This window comes from Passer domesticus, chromosome 7 (assembly GCF_036417665.1).
Source record: "Passer domesticus isolate bPasDom1 chromosome 7, bPasDom1.hap1, whole genome shotgun sequence".
In the NCBI taxonomy this organism is placed as follows: Eukaryota; Metazoa; Chordata; class Aves; order Passeriformes; family Passeridae; genus Passer; species Passer domesticus.
The window spans coordinates 42,534,035-42,551,024 of record NC_087480.1 but is presented as its reverse complement, the minus strand read 5'-3'; the positions used below and the strand labels follow the sequence as shown (position 1 = coordinate 42,551,024).

The following is a 16,990-nucleotide window of genomic DNA, read 5'->3' as shown; positions in this document are numbered from 1 at the left end:
GCCAGCCTGATTTTTCATTCCAGCTGTAACTCCTGCTGATGACTCCTGCATTGCTGCTGGGCTTTCCTGCATCCCAATCAGGTCAAACCCTTATCAAGCAAAATCTCCTGCATTTGCATATGATAGAGCCATGCTGCTGCTGGTAATCAGCAACCTGTATGTGCAGCTTCTTAATACAGATTCCAGTTTATGCCATCATTCCTTCAAGGTGAAAAATCTGCTTCTGATTCTGCTCCTCATTCACTGCTCTTGAGGTCTCATTTTGATCAAGATCAAAATTTCATGATCTTTTTGAGGAAGAGAGTTAAAATATTTACCAATTCAAGATTATAGAAGAATGCATATGAAAATATGCTGACACATAAGTGAGTTTCACCCTACAAATATTTCAGAAACTGTATCCTCAGTTAAATTTTTCCTAATCATATTACTCCCTTTAATTTATATCTCTTCATACATCTACAGCTGTAGACCTGATAGTGGTCTACGCATATGCAGTTATCAATGACAATTAAGAGGAAATTAAATCCTCTAGATTACAGTTAAAAGCATGCTATAAATTCTTAAAAACATTTTCAGAAGCTTACATTGGAAATAAAAAATTGTTAGTTGTGTAGACTAATATTCTAGGAAAAAAGAAGATCAGTAATGTGGAATAATGGGGGCACCAAAGGACGAGGTAGAGAATTCTCATTACTTGTTGAGAATCTTTTACTTTTCAATCTCAACTTTGAAGATACTGACTTTCAGCAAAGGGACAGAAATTAGCATATAATCAGTGGTTTTGTACATATACCCACAATCATTTAACCTACTTAGTATTCTTGTCAAGGGAGAGTGACATTCAAAGTAAATGTAAACAAATTACTCTTACTTGGGTAGTACTTGACCCAGAGCCTTTGTCACCCAGCTCCATACAGAGGCATGGATCTCATCAACTGGGCTGCAAGCAGAGCCCTGAGACAGGAAGCTGGCAGAAGAGAGCTGTGAAAAAATGTTTGGCACTCTGCTGTATTTAACCAGAGACTATGAACTTTGAACAAATTTTGTCCCATGGTACTGGGGCAGGCTTTGACAGCAGAAGAGAAAATTCAGCAGTGTGTTATATAGGAATAATACACTGCCCATTTTTTTCTTTTCAAGGAAAGAAAAAAGCTAGTACCTTATTATAATGATGGGACAGAGATGCTGGTGAAATAGATCTTTATGGTGCGATTTTTAGCTTCTGAGTCCAGCTAGGCTGGAATATAGGGCAAGAAACAATAATGTTCCAGGGTCTTGATGCAGGAAGTGAAGAGCAGAAATACTTGTGAACACCTTCTCCTCTTCAAAGCAACTGCATTCTTTTCAGATTTTTGGTCATGATAGCATAGAAATTTTGCTTTTGTTTCAGTTCCAGGAAAGCTTTTCCCTTTCTATATTAAAATGCATATTTATCAAGTTAATGTCATTACTTTCATCTGCTGGATCTACCTGCAATTTAGCATCTTTAAGAGTAGCTGGAAGAGTTTTACTGCTGTCAAATCTCTGATTGAGGCTGCAAGATTAGAAAATCCCATTTAAAAGATTTTTCACACAAATGTACAGTATTTTTAGAGACATGGTCATTTTTAGAGATATGCTCATTTCCAACACTGCAGTGTCTAGAATTAGTTTGAGCTACAGAGGAAATAAAATGTTCTTTGGTCAGATTGTGGGCTTAGCAGAAAGTGCTGAGTCTGCTTTCATCAAGAAATTCTATTCATAAATAACATTATTTTTCAGAGATAACAGGAAACGGAATGTAGTGCCAACAGAGGAAGCCTCAATCTGACTTTCTGAGGCATTCAAGCAGTGTGGAGGAGTGATATAATAATTTCAAAAAACTTTCTGCTCTCCAGCTAAAATGTTCACTGTTTGGACAAAATAAACTATTTTAAAACTGGATTGTGTAACAAAGGCATTCTAGGAACAAAATAGAAGGATCTTGAGTTTAGCATTACCACTGTAGTTACAAGGGGTAATGACCATGCAATCAGTTATAACCCATCTCTACAAGCTAGGAAGAATTATCAATACAGTTTATCCCTTTTGAATCCAGAGAAGAGAAGCCAAAGAAAATGCACATTTTTTTTCTCTAATGGAAGCAAGGAGCCATGAAAAAGTAATTCAGTGCTAAATGTCTTAGTTAATCGCTTATTATGTGGTTCCTTTCACAGAAACACTGGAGTAAAACTAATTAGAGTGAAATTTAAAACATTACATTTTGGTAAATATTTGTCGAAGATCATTGAAACTATAATTATTTGTTGGTATCAGAATAGCCTTTACAAACTCCCAACTTTCATTAAACCAATGATATTCAGAGTATATTCCCTTTCCACAGAAACTTGTAACCTAGAAAATTAAACAAAATAGAAGAGGCAGATATAATAATTGTGGTTTGGTAACATGGAAATAGGAACTAAAAGAGGGGAACTGGGACATGGGAAATTACCTGCTATTGGTTAAAGGCGGAGTCAATAGCAAATTCAGCAAATAAATCCAAGTTCTGCCTTTGCTTTACTGAGCACCCATCTCTTGCCATCAGGATTTGTTTCAATTAGTTCAATGGAGAAAGGAATTGTCAGGTTTTTGTTTTCATTTGGTTGTTCCATCCTTTGCTAGTATTGCCCAACAATAAATCTGGTTTTTTGCAAATTCTTAATTTGAAAGAATTTTCATATATATTTATTTTTAATAGAGCACTCTGAATAAACACATCAAAATACAGGCAAATCACTAATATCTTCACAAAACTTTTTGTGCTCTTTTTCCTCAAAATCTCCTCAAGCTCACAACCTATATTATTATAAATTGTTTACAAGTGAAATACTCATATACTGGAAACTTTTTTCCAGAACAGCTTATTTTGTTTCTTTCATTTTACACCCCCCCCCACCCCCAAACTGAATAACATCTTTGCTCAAATTCTAAAGTAATATAATATTTTAGAAAGTAAAAAAATATCAAAAAGTCAGCAGGTCTCTGCACAGGTATTTCATCCTTCTTCTTCCTAGAATTACAACATTGCTTCTAAAAGATGTTTCCATTGTTACTGTTTACAAGCTTTTAGTGTAAATCCTTTTGATGATTTTTCTAGAGGGTAATATAAGACCTTTTACATTTTAAATCAATATATGGTAAATCTGAATAAAGTTAATTCTACCCACAGCAATATCTTCCTCCTTATTTGTTCCAATGATAAAATGCAACAGATCAAAGACAATTTTAAAATATGACTGAGGAAACATCTCTCTTTTTATAGTCTACTCAATTATCTGTGAAACTGTCAACTGAACCAGAGCATATTCTTAGACAAGTTTTCAGGTTTACTGAGGGATGTAAACACAACCAATTTTTACAACTTAAATTAAACCAGGAAGGGATTGCATTTATGCATTTCCTTTTTAGTGAACTATTCTGGTAATACAAACTGATTTTTTTACAATCTTAAAAAGCAAATAAACAAACAACAAAAAATCAAACCTTTTCCCCTCCCCTGAGCATAGAGACATCTTTTTTCTACCCTTAATACTCAGGTTGGTTTTTGCAGCATCTGAGAACAACCTGCTGCCCTCAGGTCTATTTCTTTTGGGAGAAAAGTGATTTAAGGTGCAGAAAGAGTCAATCATTTTTCTGTAAACATTACTCTAAGCTGCTTCCATGGCTCAAAAAGGACCCAAGAAAATTACACCATTGCATCAAACATCCTCCACCACTGTCCTGTAATATTCAATTACACAACCCCTTATAGTATGTGTGTGACAGGTCTTTAAAAACCTCCACTGACTGTCAGGGTCCTTTATTTGTGCAAAAATAGCTAACCCATCTTCAGCAGCAATTAAGTATACAGACCTTCAATTCTTTCTCTCTGAAGAATGGATAAAACTATAAAAGTGACTGTAAACTGTGCTTTCTGGAATGCAAGAATAGTAAGTAAAGACAGAAAGCAGATTAGATAGTGCAACTAGAAAGGGGAGGGAAGCAACTCTATCTCATCAAAAGCACATATTTATAAATCTTAAATATGCAGTACAACAACCCAACCAATGCCTTAATTCAGTCCACCGTGTACGTCCTAGCACAGAGACATCTGGCCTACCTTGAATATGGGAAATAGTAAACTTTACAAATATAGAATGAACCTTTTAAACTCTTCATTTCAACAAGGTGTTTTATTTCCAACTGTCAGTTTTATGAGCTGTAAAGTGTAGGATCTGCAAGAGTACTGTAAAACCTGAATACATCGACACTCATTTTCTGAATGAGAGCACTGTAGGCCAGAGAAAGTAGGAGAAAGGACAAGAGGAACACTTACCAAGTTAGTCAGAAGAGAAGCCTGGTCAGTCTTGCCCAAATGCTTGAACACCACCATTAATTTAAAGTTTTTGTTACAACAGACATCAAACTGCCCACACAATCCCTGCTACACAGCACAGTGTCAAGACTCTTTGCCTCTTACAGTTACCAGGTAAGACAGTGATGTCTCTAGAAAATCGTTCACTTATTCCAGAAACAAAAACTCAAAGAGCTGGAAAACATTTGGCTCAATATACAAAAAATACATTCAAAAATCTACATTAAGCTGAGAGTTAAAAAAAAAAAACAAACAAACATAATTTTAGAGTGCACTCATTCCAGTAAGTTAATCTGAATTCTATTGCATGGCCTTAGTATCAAGAAAGCAGAATTTTATCAGTCATGCTTCCATCAGATTAACTTGGCCAATGTTGCTGATTTTACAGGAATATGAGAAAATGAGTTAGACATACAGCATTCCTACCTTTACTGTACTTAACAGGTAGTAAAGAGATTTCAATTACATCACAGCTGCAGAAAAATTAATATTTGAATCTTAATGTAACCTTGGCTGTGTGTTTTATAAAGCATTTAGCACACTACAGGATGATTTAACACCATGAGATTTTCCACATCTCAAACACAGAGTGTATGGTCAATGAACATATTACCCAATAAACAATTAATTTTACTACATGGTTAATAACATATTAGGCAATTAGGTAATTAAATAATTGCAGTATACTTAAACACTATGCAGAAATATGCTTATGAAAGATTGCAGAAATTAATACTGAAATTTCCAATAGCACACATGCAGAATGCTGTGTATTTAAGTAGTATTCCTTTATTTCAGAAGTGCCAATAAATTAGAAAAATTTTTTTTTTCACATTAATTTCTGTGATGAAGCAGTACATACAAAGCCCATCAATTACAGTGATAGAAGTAATTAGGCTTTCAGTTTCTATGAATTAACAGCATGTCACATTCTCAGGGATAAGTGGCATGCATGATTATCTCTGATTGTACCTATCCACTTAATTTTTAATGAATGTCATAGGATGCATGCAGATTTTAATTGACAATAAAACCAGGCAGATTTATTAGTTGTTTTCAACTTTATTAGTTAAACTTGTGCTATGTTAATGATCCTTATGCCCAATAATGGAGATTTCTCAGTGTATTACTGAATGGCCTCAGTGTTGCATGCTTGGACAGGGTGAGAGCTGTGGCAGTTAACAAATAGTTAAACTGCTAAATATGGAACAAACCAGCTGCATTCTGACTCTGCATTCCAGTAAATTAAAATCCATAATAAAGTCATAAAACATCCTTTTGTGGAGCATACTAGTGCTAGTAGACTCCCAGGAAAATTGTCAGACTTTCAGTAAGTATTCAACAGTAATTCAAATGGCTCCTTCTCTCCCTTTTTATTTTTCCATATAATACAAATATATCATTTTTTATACTTTTGTAAAAAAGTTTTTCGCCTTGAGCGTTATGGGGCATCTGAATATAAGAAGTGGAGAGCTTATAAAATCCAGTATATGTTGTACCTCTTATATAATAAATATTACATGTAGCTAATATTTCATTTTTTTTTCAGAATTATGAGGCTGGGTGCAAAAAGTTAAGATTGGGTCCATTTTACCCTAATGGACAGATTATTCCACTATTTTTTTAATCTCAAAGCTAAAGAACTTTATTTTATAGAATCATAAGCCAAGGAAGACAAATTTTAGCAGAGAGAGATCAAATAATTTAAAATATAGATATTAATGTTGACCTTGATATACATGAAAACTCTGCTATGTATTTCATTATATACTTATTTATATTCATTTATATATTTGAAAAATATCACACAAAATATTACTTTCCAAAATACTTTTCTTCTTTTTTTTAACTAAACAAAGAGTATTCACCCTCCACACAAGCACAGATATCCACGTTATAACCTAGAAATTGCTGAAAAATCATTTAATCAATATGGTGAATCAGTGCAGCCCCTTTTCACAAGAACTGGTGAATGAGAACTGTGGTCTCATTGAAAATGTACCAGCAATTCAGCTGTGATTGCCACTGGAGAAATGCATTAGAGTAATATCATTAGTCATAACATATGCTTAGGGCTTTTTTATTTATTTAAATATGTTTAATTAAAGGATATTAAAGAAAGGACAGATGAGTAAGGGTCTGCTTCCAGGGAAAACAATGAGAAAGGTATTAACATAATTCTGTTTTTATTTCTGTACTTGTATACATCAACTGACATTCCTTTAATAGTTTCATGCTCGCTTTCATGTTAGCTTTGCCATCTTTCATTTGCGAGCCTTTTGGCACCTAAAACACCCTGGGCATTAAACGACTTTCTAACATTTTTCATGGAAAAAAACCGTGTTGCATTCAACGGCTGAAGGACCAGAGGCCAGGAGCACATGAAAGTCACACTTCATTCACCATCCATTACCCCAGCCTCGCCCTCCCTCCTGCTGCCTCTGGGAGGCAAAGTCTCCACTGAGTGTTTATGCTCCCCTCCAGGGAAGAAGAGCTCTTGGACTCTTTTGCTATGTCATTCTGCAAATTGATGTTTGAATCAACTCATTCTTTAAAAATTCATGAATTTAATTAATGTCACATCCTGTTGCCTGTTTCAGTGGACTTAAAACATTCACTTAGCGCTACTGCCCACAGCTTTTTCCCACTGAAAGCAGCAATCAAAAGCAAATCATGAGGGTTTTTTGTTATTTTATTTTTTTCTCTTATTTCACCTCAAATAAGTGAAAAAACCCCCAAATTTAACATACTACCAGATGCATATTTTAGAATTACTTGTAACTAAATATGGTCTTTCAAGAGAGGTAGCTGATTGGTTGTCTTAAAATATAATGCAGCTCTCATGATTAAGTATTTTCTACATAAATTTGATCAACTTCAAGAGCAATGGATTTTGACAAAATTCTCCTTTTTTTGTTTTTCACTGATCACCCAAATATCTTTGAGACATAACTCATCAGGGAAAAAAAAATCACCTTATTTTCTCCTCTTCTATTTGATTACCTGTTTTTCTCATCTTACCCTCATGGGGTTTTTACCTTTTTTTAGAAGGTGTGGACGCCTACCAACCTCTGCACACAGCTGATCAAGACGCAAAATGTTATCGGGTGATCCATAAGTGGAGAGATTCCAGAGCAGTCTGGAAACAGTTCCACAGGTGCACACCCAAAGATCAAGTGCAGCTCACAAGGAGGACAGCTTAGCCACTCCAGTCCTGCTGAGCTCCTGCTCCCAGCCTGCAGGGATACAGGAAGGTCACTGGCACTCAGTGGCATAACATTCACAATTTCTTCATAATAAAGTAAAACATTTCTAAAGGTAAATTTTAAAGCAGTCTCTGCTGGTGAAAGTAGGATGAATGTTATCAAAGTAAGTTTTCACTCTATGGTGACAACTCAACAGAAATGTTTTAGGTTAAACAAAAATGGAAATGCAGTTCTTACATAAAACACATGTTATTTAAGTAAACAGAAAATACAAGGTAGGAACCCAGTGGGAGATATATTGGAATTTAATCATAGATTACAAAAACCCTTTAGAATTTCCCAGAAAAGGTTTTAGAGAGAAGATATAAACAAACCTCATCAAATTAATCTCTTCATTGTTCCTAATCTCATGTGCTGTCATACGATTACCGATGCTTGTTCTCATATCAGATATTAAATTTCACCCCTACACAATGGCTTGTTGGAGAAAGGGGTGGTTTAGTGGAAGACTAAACTAAAATAGAATAACTGAAATGAATTTTTTTGGTACTCTCTAATTGAGATTTTCTCTTCTAGCCCATTATTAAATAGCCAGAGGAGCGTCTCTGAAGAAGGAATTGATGCAAAGAATATCACAGCTGGAAGACATAGGTCACACTAAATAATAATTTATCTTAGGAACACAAAGGGAAGCACTACATTTAATGTGGAACATGTCCGCAAAACAGGAGATACTTTCACATGTTTACTGTGAAGATTTTTGATTACAAACACGATGAAAGATGGGCAACAGCAGCATCTTTATGGTCTGTCTTGTTCACTCTTCCATTTGCTAGAACAAATGGGGGTAGGGAAGACCAGATTTGAAGTCCTGTGATGGTCTGGGATATTTTATGAATACATAAATTGATAAGAGATACAGACTCACATGCAAATCAATACTTGTATAATCCCTGGAAAAGCCTGCTTTAAACAAGGTTTTTAGTTTTCAATTTCTATAAACTTTACAATTGTATCACTCTCTCTAATGCTTCATATATTCATATCTCTAACTGCTTCATATCTTCTTTTGTTTTAATTCCACCAATTGTTTTATTTTGAAGGAGCACAGTATTTCAGTCTCCATTTTTGCAGAGCTGTAGAGTGTCTGTCTTTGTGCCTGCTGGTCCAGTGGGTGCTGGGAGAATGAATGCCCACTGCTCAGCAGCAGAGAAAGGTGCAAACAGTGTGCAGAAGAATGATTACCAGAAACCAAAGGAAAATGTAAAAAACAAAACCAGGCGAAGATAAGGACTGTAGAGTTATATTTTTTAAAACCCACTCAACCATCTGAGGTTTGGGTTAAGCATAAATCTTCAGCCTAATGGGATAGGCTGAAGGCTGCACATTAAATATCTCTGCCGTGTGACTCGGCTATTCAGCAGGTCAGAAGAGAAATTCAATGCAACTAAATAAGCAGGTTTTGGATGAAGTCTAGCTCTGTCAGCCAGGAGTCAACAACAGATACAACACTAACAGACAGGCAGGACTGTCCACAGCAAAACACAAGTCTAATACATACACCATTTCTGTTTGCACTCAGTGCTTTGCAGCACTTGGTTTATTGTAACAACTGTTTTTAAATAATATGAAACACCCCAATATACTTTCACAAAAGTACTTTGTGGTTTCCAGAGTCACTTAAATACCTTATATAGATACTTCCATAAAGCCTTACTTTTCAAAGATTCTCCGATTAATTATACAAAATTTCAGGTGGTAATATGAAAATAGAATCAGTCTGCTCATTTCAGCTCCTTCATTTTTACATGAATTTCAGTTCAAGGATCTTTAACGTATTACTAAGTCAGACTCCTCTTTACCAACACATCACATTTTTCATGGATTACAGGACACACTGGTGGTTCAATCACCAGCTTTTTACTCTGCCAAAGTTTGTTAAGCTCTACTTAACACTTTTGAAACACGAGCTTCTAGTTTGCAATTTGCAGAGCTTCAGTTTCAAAGACTGTCAATTACCACAAATCTTTAGGAAGTAAAGACTTGAGAAATCTCCTAGCAGGACCAAAGAACCCTCAGCTTTTTTCCAATGTTATGCTCTGTCATTTACCAAAAACCAGGAAGCAGAGTATGACTCTCATACACAATAATGTCCCAAAATTAGAAGATGAAAGTGCATTCAGCAATGAACTATTAAGATTGCCTGATAATAAACTGAACAGTGGGATATCAAGACTGTGATTTTTTTTTTTGCCCCCAGTTATGTACACAAACAATCTGACCCCATATGCAGTATTTCCTTATACTATTTGACTGAAAACATAACCAACAGAAAAACTTGATAAAATAACCTTTTGAAGTGTCACAGTACTTGATAAAGGAATTGGATCAGAAATAGAGGAAATTTAGAATTCACATCATAGGCATTATTAAAGATTTGCTCTAATGAAATTCCTTAGATAAAATGAAAAGTATTAACAACTGCAAAATACTGCGGTACAGACAAACTGAGAAGAAAACTGGTGAGGTGGTTTAAAAATTCCTCTTCTGTCTGCCTGGCCTCAGGGCTATTGCAACCTTATGATTGTGGCTACCAACCCTGTGATTCTGTTTCAAACCTGATCCTGAACATACTGGGCAAAGAAAATACTCCTCTGGAGTAATAAATAGTACATTTAATGTTAGATGAATTTTTAACTATCAATGTGGAAATTATTTAAAGGTAGAAATTAAGAATCATTAAGTATAAGCATTGAATGGAAGTTTTTTAGAATAACTGCCTAAGCAGTGTGAAATACCCAGATACATGTTTCAAGAACATCAAGTACAAGAAAACATCAGAGAATGAGGGAGGAAAGGATACTTGAAAGCATCTTGGACCCTGAAATCAACCTGACTTTAGATTTGTGCCCAAAACCATCAAGCAAAGAGCAAACAGCAATTCAGCCAACTGGAGTGAAGGGGTTTACTGATTGCACCTTGTCTGTGCATTTATTGCAGAAAACTGTGGGGTTCAGTCACAGGAGTACAACAGGCAGCACATTCAGGTGGATATCTGAGCTAACAGTGATTAAATGCCTGCAGAAAACCAGAGACAAGATCAGAGCAGAGATTGTCCTCAGAGACATTTTCAGTCCAGTGACCAGAGCAGACATTCACAGACCCCATCAGCTGCTGAAGAGATGGTTGGCTGCTGTCATTGCTGCACTGCTTTTGCTGAGTGCAGGGTGTGCACTGACACAGACTACAGCTCAACAAAAGCAGCTGGACTTTTGCCCTGTGGTATGGGATTCCTCTCCTCTTTATAACACGGCGTGATGGCAGCCTTTCTTTAAGCAGAACTTTAATAAAGAGTGGGAAAGAGTCAGCATTTCAGAGAAATCAGAAGCTGGACAATACAATGAGAAGGAAATAAGACAAAACCAAAGATCTTTGTGACAAAATAGAGTAAGCCTGCTCAAAGGGAAAGAGAAACATCAGCTAGTATTGGCTGAGGGTCTAGCTCTAATTGTGGGGTTGGTTTTCTTCCTTCTTTCTTGCAAGGAGCTATAAAGAGGAGAGAGTTCGGTGCCCAAAACTGACTGAAAGAGCACATTACATCCTGTAATGTCAGTTTTAGTCCAGGTAGTCAAAATAAGTTATTTTTTAAGTTATAGCTATCATTTCACAGTATTTCTCAAATGAAAAGCAACAAAAATTAAGCAGCTTCTAATTTATTTCTGACACTTAAAATCTAATGAAGATAACTGGTTTAAATTACAGAATCTACCTGAGGAATCAACACCAATTTAACAGCTGATGGATCAAGTTTATGATATGGGGGTTTCTTTTCCACTCAAAAAGTAGGAATTATCAATTTAAACAAACTTTAACAGTAAGGAGGAACATGGAGACTTTCATAGTTAATTTCTGAAGTTCAGAGGTCTCTCCAAAAGTTAGAACTCTAAAATCCTTTACAAATGTTATTTCAGAAGTCCAGATGCAGTAAATTGTCTAAAGCTCATGGCGTGTTTGCAAGTCCTCTACCTGCACTTAAGTAGGGGAAGGAAAAAAAATTTGATTCCTTTTAAGTCTTTTGCTTCTTCCATCTATAACCTAGAAATAAGGGTGAGCTAAGCTTTCCCTGCTTGTTTATGACTGCTAATTAAATTCACACACTAAATTCATACATTAAGTCAACAAAACCATCTTGGTGTTTGTTTTCATGTCCAGATCAATACAGGGAATTTTATTTAACTATTACTGAAGTAGTATCATGCAAAATAAGAACATATTTTCTTTTTTCAATCCATCAGTCTTGTGCTCTTCAAAGATAGACACTAGGGTGCTTAGAGGTCAGGATGTTATTATTTAGTTGTTAAGGAAAAATTTTACATTTATTATAGAAAACATGTATGTTACTCGCTGGATGTCTGCAAGATATTGCAGTTTTGAAAAAAACATCCTACTCCTTAGAAATACACACAAAATTCTTGGGTTTAAGAAGATGTGAATCATGGGTTAAAATCTGAAAATTAAATCAAAAGTCTCACAATTGTGGCATCTGACTTTCAGTTTTTCAATTACACTTGATGCTAAACAATTTTGAATTTTATATAGCTGCAATTGCTCAAACTAATTTTGTCTTGGTCTTGCTTTGAGGAAATGCAGGATAAAAGCATAGACCTCCTGCCACTGAGACAAAAAAAAAAAAACCAAAACATTCTGACTCGGATCAAGCAAATCACTCTATGTGAAAACAAATTATAACAAAGTTCAATTGTAGAGCAAGAGGAGGGGTGGCAGCTCACCTGTAATTATGAACATCTCTGAAGTAAAGCACTGCCATTTATGTCGAGGAGGCAAAGAGCAGAGGAAAGACTCTTTGTTCACTTTGCTTTCCCTCAGCAGACCAGCTTCTCTCATAAGATTTGTGAAGAAAAGCAGTCTAAATTTGAAAAAAGGGTCCTGAAAAACAATGTTTTCTTTTATTGGTGAAAAATTGGACAAAGACACCCCAAAAACCTGCTACAACTAAGAAGCCCTGGTCCCAGCAGCAAAAATAAGAGATGTTAAATTATCAAGTAAGAAGCAATGATGAGATCACCCACATATGGTATTAAATTTAGAATACCAGTGAGCCATCATGTAAGAATAGCTTTTGATAACTAATGGCCCCTATGTGAAAGGCTTCTTATCCAATTTCAATTCTGTTTTGCTTTCTCTCCTTTCATACATCCTTTCCTAGTTTAGAAAGCAACTTTCATAGGCAACAGGAAATATTCCACTGAGTTTCATGTATCTAATGAATGCTGATAAGTTATTTTTCTGCCCTACTGGATACTGGAACTAAGCATCAATCTGAGAGCAAAATAACAGACAAAAGTTCATTATATTCAGAGATTAGCATCAAAATTCATGTCTGCGGTTACAGAGAATTGTGTTGTAATAGTTATTTAAAATTTATATTATATCTGCTGCAGAGATAGACTTTTCCTTTGAGAATTTCTAAAAAGCTAGAAAAGGCAGAAAAAGTTTCCAAAGCCATAGGTCAATAAACCAAACTCTACTGAAGTTAATTCAGAAAATTTGCATTGTTTTACTTGAGCAAGGGAATTTTTTTTGAGCAATCAGCACAGTAATACATTCAGTACTCGTGGTGAGGAGTGGATAGCCATTAGCCTTCTGCCTCGCATTACCTTTGGCTGAAATAATTTCTTTCTCCCTGCTAGCTGCAAACAGCTGTGGAAGTGAATTCTGCTGCCTCTAAGTGAGCAGTCCACTGCTCTGACAGCCGACCTCCTGCAGGCTGTTAGCATCACCAGAAGGGTAATCAAAACCCACCTGTTTAAGATATCACTGCAATGCTTTTATTCAGGTAAAAAATAGCAAAAATTCCCAGACCATCCAGGTCAAAGCAGCACAGCTAAAATCAGTGGAGTTATAATGGTCAGAAAAGATGACCTAGCCCAAAAATCCTTACAAGAGCTGTTGCCAAAATTCTAGTAAAGCCTGTATTATTTGACTCTTGGGAATTCACAGGTCAATGGTTATTACCATAAAGTGGAAAGGCTCCATTGCCAACATACTAAATATCAGCAAGGTCCCATAAATTTAAATATAATGTTGATAAAAATATTGATAAAAGTATTGATGGAAAATTATTGATAAAATACTCCAAACACAATTAGAATAATAGTACAAAACTAATTAAAGTCAGAAAGAACACATTCAGGTACTAACATGCAAATTACAGTTCAGTCTAAGCATTTGTCTGTGAAAACTTCTAAAATACATATTTTTGCTTGATTACTGAGAGATTAAAGCAGAAATGCATCCTCTGGGATTCTGTTTAAGAGGTTTGTATTGAAAATGAGGTAATAGAATCAGTCAGCATATGCGTGTGATTTATACTACTAATGTTTTTAAAAGGCATACTTATATTATTTAAATGTTTCTCTTCCATGTAAAAACTAAAGTGGGGAGGGGGAGGAAGGGGGACAACTCTCATTGTTTGGGTAAATTGTTTTGCAGGTTTTCCTAGGCATTAGAGGCACTGCTTCAGCCGAATTTAACAGGTGTGAACTGGCACCAAGCCCTCATGTGCAATAAGGTCATGAGAGGTGACATGGGCTACAGCCAGCTGCAGGGCCAGGCTGGCACTCTGGGATTTCCATGCACACCTCGTGGTAAAGACCTGCTGTGGCATTTCTTTTCATCTTTGCCTCGACCTCCCTTCTCTTAGGGTCATTTGGCCAAACCCACCAGCACAGTGACGTGTTCTGCCAGCACTGTCAGGGTGAGCATGGTGAAGTGCCACAGCTCCCTGCAAAGCAGCAGCAGAGCTGAGACTAGGAACAGGTGTCATCTACAAGGAAGCCATGCACAAGGAAAAAAGCTGATGTGAAGGACATGTTGGAAACACATGTTGTACAAAATTCTTACATCAATTTGATAAAATGTTAACATCTCTTAGGGGTTTATCCAGTTATCACCACATCTTAACATTTTGACAAGAACAACCAAACCCCAGAACTACAGGAAAATTCACAGAAGTGCTGCTATTTTCTCTTCTCTGAGGGAGTAGGCTCTTGCTAGCATGTTTTTATTATGGGGGCATTGGACATAATATGAGAAGAGAATGTATCTGTAAGAGGAACATCTTGAGGCACTACAATTTTTAAAAATAATCATTTTTGTTACATACCACAGAAAATGCTGCATTTCTGGTGTTTTGGAACAGCATACAAACACAGAGTTGCTTTTTCATAAACTAGACACGAAAGAAGAACTAACTCAAACATATACTGGAGATCAAGAAGGGTGAACAATGCAGAAAATCTTGAGTCCACAGTACCATTTCCTGTTCAAGTAAAATAATAATAGTTCTACTTTTTTGTGGAAAGATAAACTAAAGATGGAGGGCAGAGGTGTGCCCATGTTACAGCTCTGCAGGCAGAGTTACATGGAGACTCCCAAGTGGGAAGTGAGTGAATTCCTTGACCTCTCTGGTGCTCTAAGTGCCTTCTCTACCCACTGCAGGGAATGCCAAGCTCAGCATCAACATTCGTTCCTCAGAAAATATACCTAATAGCACATCAATGCAACTTTAGTTCCCATCTGAAACAGGGCCACAACCAAAACAAAAACTTTTCAATAGCATAAGATCTAGAACTAGAGCCCATTTTCTATTTACAGTATTTAACATAGTACAAATAACCCATAAAGGCAAACTGAAAAGAACAACCACTTTCCTGATGTGAATTTCTCCTCAATCTACCACAACTTCTTTATTTCTACATGAAGAAACTCCATTCCAAATTAGAAAAGGTTTCAAGTTATGCAGTAAACCTACAGACTACGGTTAAGAGTTCAGAGCAGAAGTCAGGAAAAAACCACCACTCTGTGTCTTATGTATATTTAAGTGTACTTCACAATCGGTGCAATATTTCCATTGCTCTATGATCTGGGAGCTGTGCATAAAAATCAGATTTCCTGAACTGACTTTCAGCTTTTTTTTTTTCTAGTTGGGTAGGAACAGTTTTTATCCACAAGTACATATTCACTTAACTTACACATAGTCACAATTAATTTGGAACAAATCAGACTCACAGGTTGCACATCCACAAATGCCCTTGGCCAGCAGCATATTTCTTAAATTGTTTGGCTACCACAACTCAGTGCAGTTGTTAAGACACCTTATATTAGTAGTCCCCAGTCTATCATTATACTGTGGTGGCATCATTTTTTCATTCTTTTCAGAAGAATAATCATAAGCACAGCAGAGAAAAAGGAACTGAAATTACTGCTAAAAAGGAAAATAAAGCCGATTTATTCTATTATACTCTCAAACCTCAGTGTTAACCACACTTCATTGCAACATCAAAATACCTAGTAAATAAACCATAACTTTATCTTAGACAAAATGCTGCACAGCACCACAGAATGCTATGCTTGTTAAGGTGATAGCACACAGTATATTATTTCTAAACATTAAATTACTGTATGATTCATGACCGAATCACCAACAATCAAAATACACAGAAGTTAACTGCTCGTGTATTTGAGAATTTTCTCTCTGCTTTGATCCAACCCCATCAAAATACTTGTTAACCTTTTCTTGGATTTGATAGAAATTGGGATCAACTTTTCTCTCATATTTGCTTAGTCAGCCTGAAATTGCTGATTATTGCTATGCATTATTGCCTTTGTGTCTGTAGAACCAGTGTTGCTGGGAGTTAGCTTCTGTGTGTGTGTGTGTGCAGTAGTGATCTGTATAATTATTTTTCCTAAGTCACTGTTAATTACATCTGTGTTTCTTCACTAAGGAGAATAGACTGATGAAAGGTGACAGGCACCATAAGATAATGTAATCCACAGATAAAGAGGCACATGATGATTACAGATATTAATTAATAAAAACAACATAATACAAATGAATTTATTGTTCCAAAGTGGCGCTAAAGAACCTGGAAACTAGAAAGTAAAAATATGCCTCAGTTGTCGACTAAGTCTTGTATATCAATGTTATTGACTAGGAATTGAGCAGTCAGTTTTGAAAGTTCAACAGAACTTTTAAAATATGTATTCATTCTTGATGAGATTAAAACAAATTTAAGATGAAGTTATAGTATCTTTCAGGCTTTTTTGAGCATACTAGTCTTGTCTTAGCATAAAATCCAGCTCCCCCACCTTTACTGTAAATATAAATAGCTATGGATATGTGCATATGCACATTTGCATTACTCACATTTAAATCTAACCACCCAGAGTTCAGAAATGAAGGCTCTGAAGATCAGCATCTGAATAGTGTTTGGCTCAGTTTGCAACCAGAGGAATAGTAAAGCAAAGAAAAAAAAAAAGACCAAAGGTCCTTAGAGCTCCATCCTCATAATGGCATCTGCTGAATGGCTCCATCCAGAGTTGT

General features: G+C 35.9%; 1 long non-coding RNA gene across 1 annotated transcript in view; it reads right to left on the bottom strand.

Moving 5' to 3' along the window:
* Nucleotides 1-16,990, bottom strand: part of LOC135304995 (uncharacterized) — a 657,910-nt gene that overhangs the window by 479,556 nt on the left and 161,364 nt on the right. The window contains exons 27-28 of the long non-coding RNA XR_010366252.1: nucleotides 12,375-12,531; nucleotides 7,417-7,614 (exon numbers count right to left, since the gene is read on the bottom strand). This is a non-coding gene — a long non-coding RNA (uncharacterized LOC135304995). The remainder of the gene's footprint in view (nucleotides 1-7,416; nucleotides 7,615-12,374; nucleotides 12,532-16,990) is intronic.